At 39.7% G+C, this 14,891-nt stretch overlaps 1 long non-coding RNA gene across 4 annotated transcripts in view; it reads left to right on the plus strand.

The window, feature by feature from the left end:
- The window catches only part of LOC103671906, a 37,575-nt gene that overhangs the window by 7,409 nt on the left and 15,275 nt on the right, over positions 1-14,891 (plus strand). For 3 of the 4 annotated variants that reach the window (XR_571049.2, XR_571051.2, XR_571044.2), the window contains exons 4-5: positions 3,053-3,113; positions 11,481-11,607. This is a non-coding gene — a long non-coding RNA (uncharacterized LOC103671906). Of the gene's footprint in view, positions 1-3,052; positions 3,114-8,618; positions 8,772-11,480; positions 11,608-14,891 lie in introns of all 4 variants that reach the window. The other variant, XR_571053.2, reaches the window with a different exon arrangement.

The following is a 14,891-nucleotide window of genomic DNA, read 5'->3' on the forward strand; positions in this document are numbered from 1 at the left end:
TCTTCTACTTTCTGCCCGTTTTCCCAGCTTCCTAACTGAATGACTTCCAATGCATCTATACTGCAAGAACTCCAGGCCTTTGTGCTACTCTGTCTCCCCCATCAGTTTCTTCCCCTTTTCGCTTCACATCACTTCAACCACTGCATTCTTGCACTCTTGTCCTTCTGTTAAACCTATTCAAGAAAACCCAACCGTAGGTCAGAAATGATGATAGTAGCTAACATATATGTGTGCCTATTGTATTCCAAACACTTCTCTAAGTTGACCTGGATTGTCTCCTTTAATCTTCATAATAGCCCTTTAAGATAGGCATTATCATTATTTTCATTTTGAGATGAGGAAACTAAAACACAGTTTCTGTCTACTAAGTAGTATCTCTAGAATATGAACCCAAGCAGTTTGCCCCCAGAAACTGTGCTTTTCATGACCACTTTAGACTACCTTCCGAACCAGCTGTCTTCTGTGCTTCCATTCTTGGACTGCTGAGCTGTTCTAGAGCAGAGTAGGTTTGGCTAGATGGAGAGTGTTGAAAGTACTAACCTTAGCCCTTGGTTCAGTAACTACCCCTCATGATAAGTTTCAAGCCAAGCGGGGAGCATAGAGGGAAGTAGCAGTGATTAGGTATTTAATGCCCTCAGCTACTTCTGAGTGTCTGTAGCCAGAGGGAGGAGAACACTAAAGAGATGCATCAGTTTGGGAGTTGGACATGACATGTCACCTCTGCTTGATGACCAGGTAACTACTGAACTTGAGAGACTGGGCTTGGCTTTATCTGCAATGGAGTAGACAGGAGAGAGTCCTCCATCAGTTTTTTTTTTTGGGGGGGGGATAGTCACTCTCATCAGTTTTTCCTCTGGATTTCTTTCTCTAGATGTCCCTCTTTTTGTCATGGATTTGTTGACCCTGACATTATCACTTTAAGTGACAGGATAAAGCTCTTGAGAGCTGATTGCTCCAGTTAATGGGCTTACCTGTGTGGCCCTCTAACTAGTTATTTTAGGGCTTTGGTTTTGACGGTGATTTTTGGTTCCCTGTACAAAAAAACCTTGCCTCTTGCCATCCTTAGGTACTTGAAAGGCAAACGTTTATTTTCTATGTATTTAAAATAATACCAATGACTTCTTACCTTTAATATTAAATACACCATAATTTATGTATGTATTACATACAGAAATTTTATCTTCACCACAATTCTGAATCTGAATCTAAGTTACTCAATTTCAGGAGAGAAGGCAGCCTCTAGTGAAGTAGGGATTTTTCTTAGAAACCCCTTTCTGCTTAAAAGACTTCTGGAGAAAAACCACACATCGGAGAACATTAGTAGCGTAACAAATTTATGTCCATGACTTTGCCTGGCAATTCTTCCCTGTTTCCCATTCTCCACAGGAGCTATTTTAAACTTCTGCTCACCTAAGACCTTCCCTGTTGTGTCTACCAACCCGTGTACTCCTTCACTCAGCAGATTATTTTACTTCTCATTTTCTCAGAGAAAATAGAAACCATAAGGTGGAATCTTTCTCAAATTAGTATCACCAAACCTTCAAACTTACTTGATTGGTACCCATTCTTTTTCCTTCCTTCCTTTTGCAATGGAAGAGGTAGCCCTCTTCTGATGCAAGCTGGATCCCTTCCCAGTCCTGCTTCCTAGTACCTTTGTCCCTTTACCTATCTGGGGCTCCTTCGCATTGGCATTTAGGTAGTTTCAAGTCTTTTCTAACCTTTCTATAGGAACTCCTCATTTTCCATTCTGTTTCTTACGTCTTTACAGATATGGTTTATGAAAGAGTTGTCTCTATCCACTGTTCCTTACTTCGTATTTGTATTTATTCTCCAACCAACTGCAATATTTTACCCCAACTGAAATTATCAGTTTTAAAGTTCTCTAACTACCACTCTGTTTCTAAATCCACTATGCACTTTTCAGATCTTATCTGACCTGACCTTTCTTCAGCAATGTTAAACAGCTTAACAGTAACCCACAACCCTCCAACCAACTATGACCTTTCTTCAACAAATGAGAGTTGAACAACTCTCTTTTCTTGAAATCTCTTCCTTGGCTTCTGTGACACCATTGTTTTCCTGGTATCAAATAACTTACTTCTCCAGCCATTCCTTCTCAGTGTCTTTAAGGGCATCTATTCATTCATTCTCATTGTCTTACATATATATAGATCACTCCCTGAGCCGAAGGCAGATGCTTAACCACTGTGCCACCCAGGCGCCCCTACTCATATATTTATTAAGCATCTGTTACATGCCAGGCACTGTACCAGGTGCTGGTGACAGAATCTGACATAAACTCTGGAGTCTTTCTCCAGAAAAATACACTCCCAAACATATACCAGAATTAGCATATATTTTCAAGGGTTTCATGATCACTAAATACCTGTTTATGATTGTATAGTAAGAGACCTTGCTTTGGAACTTCCAATTTCCTTAGTAGAAGCTTTTACAAAAACATTAAAAAACAAAACAACCTGATTAAATTTTTAAAATTTAATCAGAAAATGAAAATGAAGGCAGTTTTTCCCAGAAGAAAGATTTTGTAACTATTGGATATCTCCTCTAAGATGTTAAGATTAAACCAGTTCCTCCAACCTATCATTTGTGGACAAACTACTGTTTCCCTACCCTCCAACCCCCCACTCCTATATGCCTTGATTGGTGTTACAAGAATAAAATTCAGGAAAGAGTCTTAACTCATCCTTGAAAAGGAGAAAATGAAGTGATAGAGCTGGCATTACTTTGAAATTAGATTGAATAGGATTCTAGTTTCTACTAGGTTCAAATGATGCATAGGGTGTCAGCTTCAGAGAATGGGGCAAGCAGGAGGCTGAGTAATTCCTCACTTGATGAAGCTATTTCTAGTGACAAGAAAAGGAAATGGTGCTGGTGTTGATATCTTGTGGTCACAAGTAATAGGACATTTGCATTCTGGGCTCTTATCTTTTTATGCCATCCATAGTCTCCCACCAGCCTCCAAAATGTGTGGGTGCTGAGAAGATCCAGCTCTGTCTTCTCATTACATGTTTTTAAAGGAAGAATCTTTTAGTTACAGATTCCATATTGGAGATCTTTGATCACAGGAAACCACCAGGAAAAACAAACAAATGGTAAGATTCACGTTTCTTTTGGGACTATTGTGTATGAGGCAAAATGTTTGCCAACATTTTTTTTTCATACAACACATATATTGAGCATCCACTGCTGTGCTCCACTCCGGCCATGTAACGATGAGTAAAAACAGATAAAACCCCTGCTCATAAAGCTAATAGTTTAGTGTAACAGATCACCAGTAACCAGATAACCACACAGAAATATACAAATGCAAATTTAACGGGTAGTGGGAAGAAGTACAAGGTTATGTGAGGGTCTATGTAACAAGAGAACTTGACTATGTTAGCGAAGTCTTAAAGTGATGCTCAGGCGAAGACGAATGTTATCTAGGTGAAGAGGGAAGGAAAGTGTCCCCAGAGAAGGGGCTAGAATGTGCAAGAATCTCTGACAGGAGAGAACATTCAGGAAAGAGGTAGAAGAAAGGTTGGGTGGCTTCAGGGGAGAGAGTGAGAAGAGATGAGGCTTGAGGTTGCACTTGAGTTTTGAGAGGATTTCCTTGGCTGAGGTTGAAGAAAGGATGAGAGCAGGGCAGAATGCAGGTGAGAAGACCAGTCACCCAGGTGTGAGATGATGGGTGGTGGGGGTGGAAGTGTAAGGGAAGAAGTTGATTTGTATTTGGTGATTCATCTTGAGTACGAATACTGGATTAGATTGGATATATATTTTGCTAATAGTTTAGCAGAAACTAAATTTTGATTATTCCTTTTGGCAGTGAAATAAGAATTATTGTTTAAAAAAATATATATATATGCTTTTAAAAAGTTAGGGAAGACCACACTGGGATACAGGTTAGGCCCTCCTTGAAGCTTATTATGTACACTGAATATGAACAACTAAAGCCTCAAATTGGAGAAAATTGAGTCATGGACCTTTGAGATGCAGCCTCCAGATTGAAAAGTATCTCTATAATTTTAAGAATAAAACTATTTATGTATGTATGTGTGTATGTGTGTATGTATTTGAGAGAGAGGGAGAGAGAGTGTGAGGGGAAGTGGGGAGGAGGGAGTGGGAGAATGAGGAAGTAGGTCCCCCGCTGAGCACATTAATACCTCGGGCTCCATCTCCAAGACCCTGGGATCCAGACTGGAGCCAAAATCAAGAGTTGAACACTCAACTGACTGAGCCACCTACGCGCCCCAAGAGTAAAACTAATTTTTATAACCAAGTTTGAGATTATTTAGTTTGTTTGGATGGCCTAATAGAACATTCGTTTGTTAATATTTTAAGTGGTTCTTTTATCCCACCCCCACCCCGTCTGTAACTGTTCTTATCTGTAATTTAATGTATTTAACTTAAATGCAAATTTAGACTTGATTCCTAAAAGAAAATACCTGTGGTAAAACTGCAAGGAGAGAGTGTCTATCTTCCCTAGCCATTGTCTGTGATAGTGAAGGTTTGTTGCATTTCTCACTTGAGGGCAGCCAGCGAGTGGGATGTGCGGTTGCTGTGTACTAATTGCTATAGGACAGCCCTAGATTACAGCACTGGGGCGGGTGGTATAATTAGTGGAATTTTTTTTGGGGGGGGGGTCCAGCTGCAGGGCAGTCTTCAGGTTTGGTTGCCTCTGCTCATCGGCTCAGTGATGTCATCAAGGACATAGGCTCTTTCCAGCTCTTTCTGCCATCTTTTGTGTTGTATTGTGTGGGAAAGTGTATAATTATGATGTCAACATCAAGCTGGAGCAAGATGCTTCCATAATTCACAACATTCCACAAATTTACCTGGCTTCTTACAAGCTTTGCACTTTCTCCTCTGAAATGGTCTGTGACACCACTTTTGGGGTTCCTGCTCTGACCCTGCCCATTGCATACTGCCAGGGGTCTCCACAGCCTCTTTTTTTGATTATGAACGAATTTATTTGTTGTTGGCTACTGTTAAGGACTTGCCCCAGGACCTGAAACCCTCCCCAGTAGAATTCTAGACTGAACAGATTCAGTTTATAGCTTTATAAATTCCATTCTCTTCTGCAGTTGTGTGTCTCCCAAGAGGCTTTACATTAAGGCCCTTTTCTTCTTTCCTGCCACCCACTGATCAGCGATAAGGGTCCCACCCTTTATCCTGGACTTGCATAATTGGCTCAAAGATCAGATATAAATTTCCCCATTGTTCCCATTTTCCCAAGTACCATTTCTTTGAAGGTGTTTTCCTTACCTGTCTCATTGTCTTAGGACTAGAGTCTTTATATATTTTTTTTAAGATTTTTTTATTTACTAGCGCACGAAAGAGAGAGTGCGCACACACGCGAGAGAGAAAAAGAGCAAGAGCAGGGGCAGAGGGAGAAGGTGAAGCAGACTCTCTGCTGAGCTGGGAGCCTGATTTTGGGGCTCCATTCCAGGACCCTGGGATCATGATCTGAGCCAAAAGCAGACACTTAACCGACTGAGCCACCCAGGTGCCCCTAGAGTCCTTATATTCTATTGTGATTTCTCTCAGGGATTTATCTTAGTTGTTATTTGAAACTAGAATTTAAAAAAGTAAAATTTTTTGAAATTCTAACTCCCCTGAGAGGCAAAATGAAGTGGCCTTCCCTCTCTCTGCTCTGGTAAGGCTTACAAAAACAGATTGCTTTGTTTCCTGAATCCCTCCTTGGCTCCCTCAACAATCCTCATCTCCTGGCTATTGCTTCAGGCTTCCTGTGGAAGGAGACTCAGAGAAGCTTTTCTGTTATTCCTTAAGAACTGTCCGCTCCATCTGCCATCCCCAGATAAAACCATTCTGCCTCCATCTCCACATAACTTCCTTGGCCAGGGCACAACCTCCCCATCATCCATGTTTTACCTCAAAGGAGAATGCAGATGCTGATTTTATCGAACTTTGTGCCTATGCCTCAGATGGCTGGAATGTTACTCTTTCGACTCTGAGCAACTATGTTTCTTATGAGGAAGGATGACCACTTTGATTTAGCGGGAGACTAAAGCCGGCTTAATTGCGAGCAACTACATCCTGAACGTCCAACTGATTAGGTCCAGTTACCTTGGTGGATCAGGTTTCCTGCAGGGACTTAGATCAAACCAACTGACTTCATTTTTGGTGCTGGTAAATGTGTTTCTTTTGCCAGTTGAAGAATCCAAGTGGGCAACTTGCTGATTGGTACCTTCAGAGGAACTGAATAAGACGGTATGCGTGATTTTTATTCAGTTTAAAGAAATCCAGAGGTCCAAGTATTAAAGGCCTCACTTCCAGGAGCTTTGCAACCCTTGATGTAGGACACAAGTTGGGCCTTCCCTGGCTCAAAGATGCCCCATGGCAAGGAGCCTACAAAGAGGGCTTTGTTCGAGACCACTTCCTTGTAGGATCAGAAAGATCTGTCTGGCAAGTAAGCTTTTCATCTCTGTTCTTCTCTTCCATGTGGATTTCTTATGGCTGCATGGATTCTCAACACCAGTGCTTCTCCCTGTTAATGGGTCCTGAAGATGTGGGCACCCTTTTTAAAAATCAAACATTAATATTCATACAACAAAATGCACAAATTACACCTGTATAACCACCACCACAATCAAGATACAGAATATTAGCATTACCCTAAAAGGTGTCCATGTGCCCTTTCCCACTAAATCCTCCACCACCCAAGTCCCTGGCCCAAGCAGCTGTGGGGAGTAACACCCATGAGATGAGGATCTATCAGTGTGGAATAAACCTGTCTTTCCTAGAGTTTCAAACAAATGCAGTTACGGATTTCCCCACTGTCTGAAAGCATTCCTATGAAACCTTTCACAAGCCAAAATGGTGTAAAGCAAAGTAGCATTTACCATTAACTTATATGGAAGATTGTTTGTTCCCAGACCCGAAAAGGGATGCATCTTGCTAACAGAGGCACAAAATAAATCAGGATAAAGAACGTGCTCACAGACACAGTTCAAAGCTATGGCAGCTTGATGCTGAGATGCTGAGTGTGGTTCCCAGGGAGGAAGCTTGGCGGGGCCGCTCTTGCAACTTGGGGTACGGGCTGCCTCCGTAACGGCTTGCTGCAAACAACCCCTGAATGCTATTTTTGCTTTACACCTTTTCCATCAAAGTGAATATCCTCTCTGGATTTCTTTTAGTTAGTGACAACAGGTACTCACGTGGGTCTTTCCTAAAAGCATAGTGTAATACAAACTTTCAAAAAGTGGGGAACATGGATAGAATGTGTTCTCTTTTGGGTCTGGCTTATTGCATTCGGTGTTACGTTGTAGAGGTTCATCCGTGTTGTGTATGTATCTGTAGTTTGTCTCTGTTGCTGAGCATGATTGCACTGTGTGGATATGCCACAGTTTGTCTGTTCACCTACTGATGGGCATTTGGCTGGTTTCCGGTTTGGGGCTAGCTTTTGTTTGGGCATATGTTTTCATTTGTTGTGGGTAAACACCTAAGAGCGGAACGGCTGGTCTGTGGTAAGTGGATCCTTAAATCTATAGTAAACTGCCAAACTGTTTTCCCAGAGTGATTGTGTCGTTTTATATTTCCACCATCAATATCTGAGTTCCTGTTACTCCACATTCTCACCAATATGTAGTCACTTTAATTATAGCCATTGTAGTGGGTGTGTAGTAGTATCTCATGGTGGCTTTAATTTGCATTTCTTTGATGACTACTGGTGCTGAGGATTTTTTATGTGCGTATTGGCCATACTTACATCTTCTTTGGTCTAGTGCACAAATATTTGAGCAACTGATTTTACTAGGCAGTGTGACACCTCATCTCCTGGCCCACTTGCATTTCTAGAATGGGTACCAGAGTTGCACTGTTCCTACCCAGCTACACAGCCTCTTGGTGCTGTACCTCCTCCCTTTCTCTAGGTCAGGGATCAATAAACTTATTTTGTAAGGGCCCGATAATATTTTAGGCTTTGTAGGTCATGGCAACTTTGTCACAACTCTTCAGCTTCGACAGTCTTTAGATTGTTTTTCAACCATTTAAAAAGGTAAAAATTATTCTTAGCTTGCACACCTAAGCTCGCCAAACGCTGCTCTGGATGGTTCCCGTGATCTCACCCTGTCCTTAGCGTGCAGTAGACTCACACAGTTAGAGGAGTTTGGGTCCAGCTCCCCCACTTGCTGGTCTGTGTCCTTGGGTATCTCTGTTCCCCTCACTTTTAAAGGAGACTTTCTGGAAGTCCCTAACAATGCTTCCACTTATATTTTGTTGGCCAAAACTTAGTCACATGGCCATGCCTAACTGAAAGGGGGGCTGGGAAAGTCATCTTGGCTACATGACCATGTGCCCAGTTAAAATTTTGGGTTCTATTACAGAGGCTGAATGGGTTTTGGGGTAAGCAACGCAGTCTGTGCCATACAGCCCTATCCAGATATTCTCTGAGCCCTAGAACAGGCTCCTGAATTAAACAATACACGACCCTCAGTCACAGCTCCCTGCGTGCGAGTTGCCTTGTGGAGCAATAATGTCTGTTATGTTGAAAAAACAAAAAACAGATTTTCAAGTCCAACGATGTTCAGTACAATCAGTGGAAACTGTTAGTATGGACAAAAATGTCATCCCTCAAATCTTTCATTTCATTTCAGATCTCTTTTGTGATTCTATTTTCTATACTCTTCCAAAATTCTGGATCAGATTCTGAGGTTTCCTCTATTTCTGGGATGACAGTGCTTTGGTGAACAAAATGTCAGCTTAGACTTTTTCTACCCTGCTATTCAGCGAACATTCAAAATAAGTAGGTATGATTATTTTAAATATTTTGTTTTGTTTTTTGTTTTTTTTCCCCCTCCCCTAAATGCCTGTCTCCACAGCACCTGAGGTTTTAAAAAATTGATAGTGGTAACGTTTGAGTGGAGGGAGCCTTAGTTGAGGATTTCATGATAGACCTAATCTTGTTCAAGATCTTTGACTCCCCGTCTATTATTTAGATAATACTTAGATACACGGGAAACTCCTCCAAAGTTATAGGAACAGTCATGCAGGAATGGCTTCCACAGAGCACAGTCCTCTTCAAATGCCCACAGAAGGGACGTTCCAAGAGTTTAGACGTACCATATTAAAAATATTAGGGTGGAAATGGGGGCCTTAGATTATATGGATTTAAATGGTTAAGGCCTTCTGTTTGGATTAAAATAACATGCTTTTATACTGTTATGGAACAAACAGAACATATTTTGTCTACAATTTATATACTATGATTTTATCATGTTTCCAACAGTTGGCAAAACTGCCTTGCTTTTGTGGAAACAGTGAGAGCACATGTTTGTCTGTTGGGATCCCCTCCTCCTAAAGCTGTTTTATGCTGAAAATGTTTTTCCAAATGGGAAAAACATCACCATCTTCTTGAGAGCTTTATTTGAGGGTGTTATTGTTATGTTAGCCAGAGACCTCTGGGTTTTAATGTAAGTGGTTGGGGTCACCTAGAGTTGTCTATAGTTATAGAATGAATTGATTTATTGTGAAGTCGATGTATTACAATTTTTGAATCAATAAACGACCATTCTTGAAAGCCAGCTGGTATTTTGTTTGCTGCTAACCCATACAACATCTTTGGGCACTGAGAATGGGATCCTATTAAAAAGAGACCTGCATGAATACTTACTATGGCTTTCATCTAGAATCTCTTTGAAGCATGGTGAAGTCTACTTGATCTGAGAAGATTTTTATTATCGGTAAAAAAAATAAAATGTATTTTTCCTAATTGTGAAAGTAATCCATATTTACTGTAGAAAAAGAACACAAAGTTACAACGGAAAAAATTAAAATCATCCACAGTCCCACTACCCAACAATAACTATGTTAAACCCTTTGACAGAGGGGTGGCTCAGTCGTTAAGCATCTGCCTTTGGCTCAGGGCGTGATCCCGGCATTCTGGGATCGAGCCCCACATCAGGCTCCTCCACTGGGAGCCTGCTTCTCCCTCTCCCACTCCCCTGCTTGTGTTCCCTCTCTCACTGGCCGTCTCTCTCTCTCTCCCTGTCAAATAAATAAATAAAATCTTAAAAAATAAAAAAAATAAATCCTTTGACAAACATCCTTTGAGATGACCAAATTAAGTTAGTTGTCTTTGAACCAGTTAGACATACCCAGTGGCCTACCCTAAAGTGATTTGTGAGTAAGGGAGGGCTTTGAGCCTCTCTATAATCCAAAGACCCCTTTCACTTGGCACCTCACTGGGAGGAATATCTATAAAACATGAGTCTTCCTAAATAAACTAATTGCTAATACTGCAGCACATACCCAAACAGTCCTTTATGTATTTCTCAAGACCTTTTGGAGAACCTAGTTTCTAGGATGACACATTATTTTGTGATGCTTTGATAATAGGACCAGTAGAGGTTGTATTTCCTTAAGGGCATGAACATCGTTTCCCTTGGCTGTGTGAAAAAAGGAAGAAAGGTGTGCAGTTGGAGGATATAATCCCATCATCTCAGATTATAAGCCACTTCCCTAGCATCTGAGAACCATGAGGCTCCTCTGAGAAAAGCAAAGACAAAATATTTGCTGAGTCACTTTCTTGCTTTCTATGTATTGGGACGGGGTAGTAGTGGTAGCTGGCTAGGAAGACTTCTGGGGCAATCATCTTTGTATTCCCTCTACTGCCAGGCACAAAGCCTGAAGCCTCATAGTGCAGTAGCAATTAGTAAAAGTTGCAGTTGTGTTAAGAATAATCAAGGTCAAAGAGCACTTGAGGATACATATTGACAACAGCTCACATCACATATGCCACTTAACCATGTAAGAGATCCAGACCTTCTGGATCTCTGGCCCAGTAAATTAATATCTAAGAATGGAGGTAGGTACAGGAAGGATCTGCAGACTGACATGAGGACATGGCTGTAATCTGTGGACACATGCCACCCAGCCCTGCACTTTTGTACTGAGGTGACTTTCTACAGCAAAAGGATGTCTCTTCTGCTGTCTTGGGAACTTTCTGGAGAAGACATGTATGTACAGTAAAAGTGCTTTGTTCCTGCAGCAATACACCCTCCTGACTCTCTGCATCAAAACTGCCTGGAGTGCCTTCTAAAAATGCAGGTTCCTGATTCCCAGTCCAGATTTACTGAATCAGAATCCTTTGGACTAGAGGTTTAAACGATTCTTATGCACCCTGTTGTTTGAGAACATGGGGTTAAGCAGTGTTTTCAAGCTTAATGTGACGTAGTAGAGTTAGAAATGTTTACTAAAACAATACTTATTCCTACGAGGGCATTCATATCTTCTATTCCATTCTATTCTATTCAGTTTGCTGACTCTGATCCATTAAGTTGATTTCATGACCCACTAATGCTGAATTAGAAAACTGAATTCAATGACTTTTAATGTTTCAACATTAAACATTCTGCAACTGGGAAGAATTGAACAGCATACAGAAAACAGCATACAGAAAAATAAATGTAAATATAAAAAAAAAATAAAATGTCATCCTCTTTTTTTCCTCCTTTCAGATTGTAGCCAACATGAAGATTGTCAAAATTCATGGAAGCCCAACAGATGACATACCTGGGCTTTACTCTCTTGCGACTGAACAATTAAAATCTTTGGGCTTCAGTTTTCATCATCTATAACACAAAGGTAATATTCCCCTTTACATTTCTTAAAACTTTTCAGATGAGAGGAGTGCCTAGGTGGCTCAGTCAATTCAGATGAGAGGAGTGCCTAGGTGGCTCAGTCAAATCAGACTCTTGATTTCAGCTCAGGTCATGATCTCATTGTCCTGGGATCAAGCCCCGGATCAGGTTGTGCACTCAGCGAGGAGTCTGCTTGTCCCTCCCACTTGTGTGCTCGCTCTCTCAAATAAATAAATAAATAAATAAATTCTCTTTAACAAGATTAAAACTATGAGGAAGCTCTGTGGACTCTACATTCATACACTGACCTAATTAATGCAATGCAGTTAATGTAATTATGTCCTTTTATGTTAATTGTTACTTGAAAATGTTTGGACATCAGGCCACCTCTCTCATAATACCTGTTGCTTTCTGATCATAACTTACACTCTCCTTGATCCCTGGTGGATGGGCTTTAGAGGAAATGGCACTGCAAAAATCATGTGAATCTTAATGCAATATTTGGTTCTTGCTCTTACATTCTTAGTTGCTTTCATATAAGAGAAAATGTCCTGAAAAAACACACCTGGGAGAGCAATCTAGATCTTTGGTCTCGAGATATCTTCTTTTTCTTTAAATTTATTTATTTTAGAGAGAGAAAGCACTCAGTTTATTGAATAATCCATACTTTCCTGCACTGACCTGAGATGCTACCATTATCTCATATTAAATTCCATATATGGTTAGGTTTATTTTTGGAATTTCTGTTGTTCCACTGAACTGTCAACTCATTTGCCAGTAGCACAGTGACTTATTTACTGCAGGTTTGTTATATATTTTAATATGTCAGAGAGCTTATCTCCCCTCCTCATCCTTTTTCAGAATTTTCCTGGTTATTCTTGTTTAGTTCATTTTCAAAAATTGGCTTGTGAGGTTAATTTACAGATTAATGTAAGAACTGTCATCTTTATGATGTTGATGTGTCCTAAGAATATGGCATGACTGGGGCGCCTGGGTGGCTCAGTCAGTTAAGCATCTGTCTTAGGCTCAGGTCATGATCTCAGGGTCCTGAGATGGAGCCCCTTGTCCTTCTCTCTCTGCCCCTCCTCCCCACTTGTGCTCTTTCTCTCTCAAGTAATAAAATCTTAAAAAAATATGGCATGACTTTTTCAAGTATTCTTTTGTGTCACTGACAAGTATTTAAAGTTTTCTTCGGGGGAGGGCAGTGGGGAATTGGGATAGGCCGGTGATGGGTATTAAGGAGGGCATGTATTGCATGGAGCACTGGGTGTTATACGCAAATAATGAATCATGGAACACTACATCAAAAAATAAGGATATACTGTATGGTGACTAACATAACATAATAAAAAATTATTATTAAAATAATGTAAAAAAGTAAGTAATGCAATTATACCATTTTTTCCCATATGATATCTAAATAAATAATTTTTCTGGCAAAAATAAATAAGTAAATAAAAGTTTTCTTCATACTGATCTTGCACATTATATTTATTGCTAGACATTTTATCTTCTTTTGGTGGCCATTATACTTGAATATATTTTTCACTAAATCTAACTGGTCCTGTCTGTATATATGAAAGCTATTTTAATTATGCACCCAGTCAATTTACTGAATTCACTTATTGTCTGTAGTAGTTTTCCAGTTGGTTATCTTGGGAGTTTCCAGGTGTACAATCATATCTGCAAAAGTGGCAGTTTTACCTCCTTTTCAATTTTTAAACTGTTTTATCTAGCTGCACTGCAGGCGTAGATCAGGTTTTTTTTCTTTTATAATTCTTTAATTTCTGCTTTTATCTTATTTCTTTCCTTCTGTTTTTGCTTGGTTTACTTGTTCTTGTTGGCATTTTAACTTTGTTTTTGATCCTATTATCTATATTTTTTTCATTGCATTTTCATGGAAGTATGTTTTCTATAATGACTGTATGATGTTAATTCTACATTTTGGAATTACTTGCTGTTTTCTTTATGGAAAGTCAAATTTTGTGAAAGTTCACATTAGAGTTTAATATTATCAAAGAAAACTTAGATATAATAACTATTAGTACACCATTTACTTGTGCAAAGGAAACCAGTAATAAGTTAATTTCATTTAATGAAGGCAAAAATGGGACCATTTTTGCAGTTTGGAAACCATGGATTTTCTTTTCTTTGGGTGAGCTGCCGATTAGCTGCAGCTAGCAAAAAGGCCAGTCAAGGCATTGTGACCATAGGCACCCAGATGGGTCAACAAAGAAAGCAATTCCAGTTGTTAAAAACTTTTGAGAAGACTGAGAGTTTTGCTACTGGCACAGGTGGCACTCTGTCAAGTGTCCTCTGTGACCTTGTCCACTAGGTCTGTACCATCTCCCTTCTCAGAACCTCTCCACATAGGTCAGTTAGATCAACCATATAATGTTATTAATATCTTTTAGATCTTTATTTATTTTTTAAATTACCAATCTGCCAGGGACCAAAAGAGATGAATTACAGTTTCCTACCCCCTATGTTTTTCTTTTATTTCTCCTTATATCCTCTGTTGCTTTCACAAAGTATCGTTGCAAGATTATATGATTCACAGATATTAACTGTTCATCTGTACTGTGAATTATAACCTTTAGCATTAGGCAGTGCCCCTTTTCTCTGGTTGGTCTAATACATTTGGGCCTGAATTCAGCCTTGTCTGTTATTAAGATGTTGCTTTTTGAGATTTTTTTTTTTTTTTTTGGTATCTTTTTACTCATCCTGTGTCTTCAACCCTTCAGAATCATTTTATTTTTGTTGTAGGTCTGTTAGATAGCATACTTTTGAGTTTTGCTTTGTGATTCAGTCTGAAATTCTTTTTCTCTTAAGAACTGAGTTTAGGGGACACTGGGTGGCTCAGTTGATTAAGCATCTGCCTTTGGCTCAGCTCATGATCCCAGGTCCTGGGATCGAGTCCCGCATCAGGCTCCTTGCTCAGGGGGGAGTCTGCTTCTCTCTCTGCCTGCTGCTCCTGTTTCCCTCTCTCTTTCTGACAAATAAATAAATGGAATCTTAAAAGAAAAAAATGTTGAAGTACCTTTAAAAAAAAGAATTGAGTTTAGCCCTTTTACATTTGATTTGTATATTTGGTCTTAATTCTGTCCTATTGTTATAATTTTTGTATTTATACCTTCTAAAAATATTTTACACAGACTGCTTGCTCTGTTTTCTGTATTTGATAATTAGGAGGGTTTGTATTTTTGTTCCTGTAGTTACCTTTGTAATATCCTGATTGTATAACAATCTCAATTCTGTATTTATTCAGCCAGACTTTCAATATTTGTA

Source organism: Ursus maritimus, unplaced genomic scaffold (assembly GCF_017311325.1).
Source record: "Ursus maritimus isolate PB19 unplaced genomic scaffold, ASM1731132v1 scaffold_7, whole genome shotgun sequence".
NCBI classification, from domain to species: domain Eukaryota; kingdom Metazoa; phylum Chordata; class Mammalia; order Carnivora; family Ursidae; genus Ursus; species Ursus maritimus.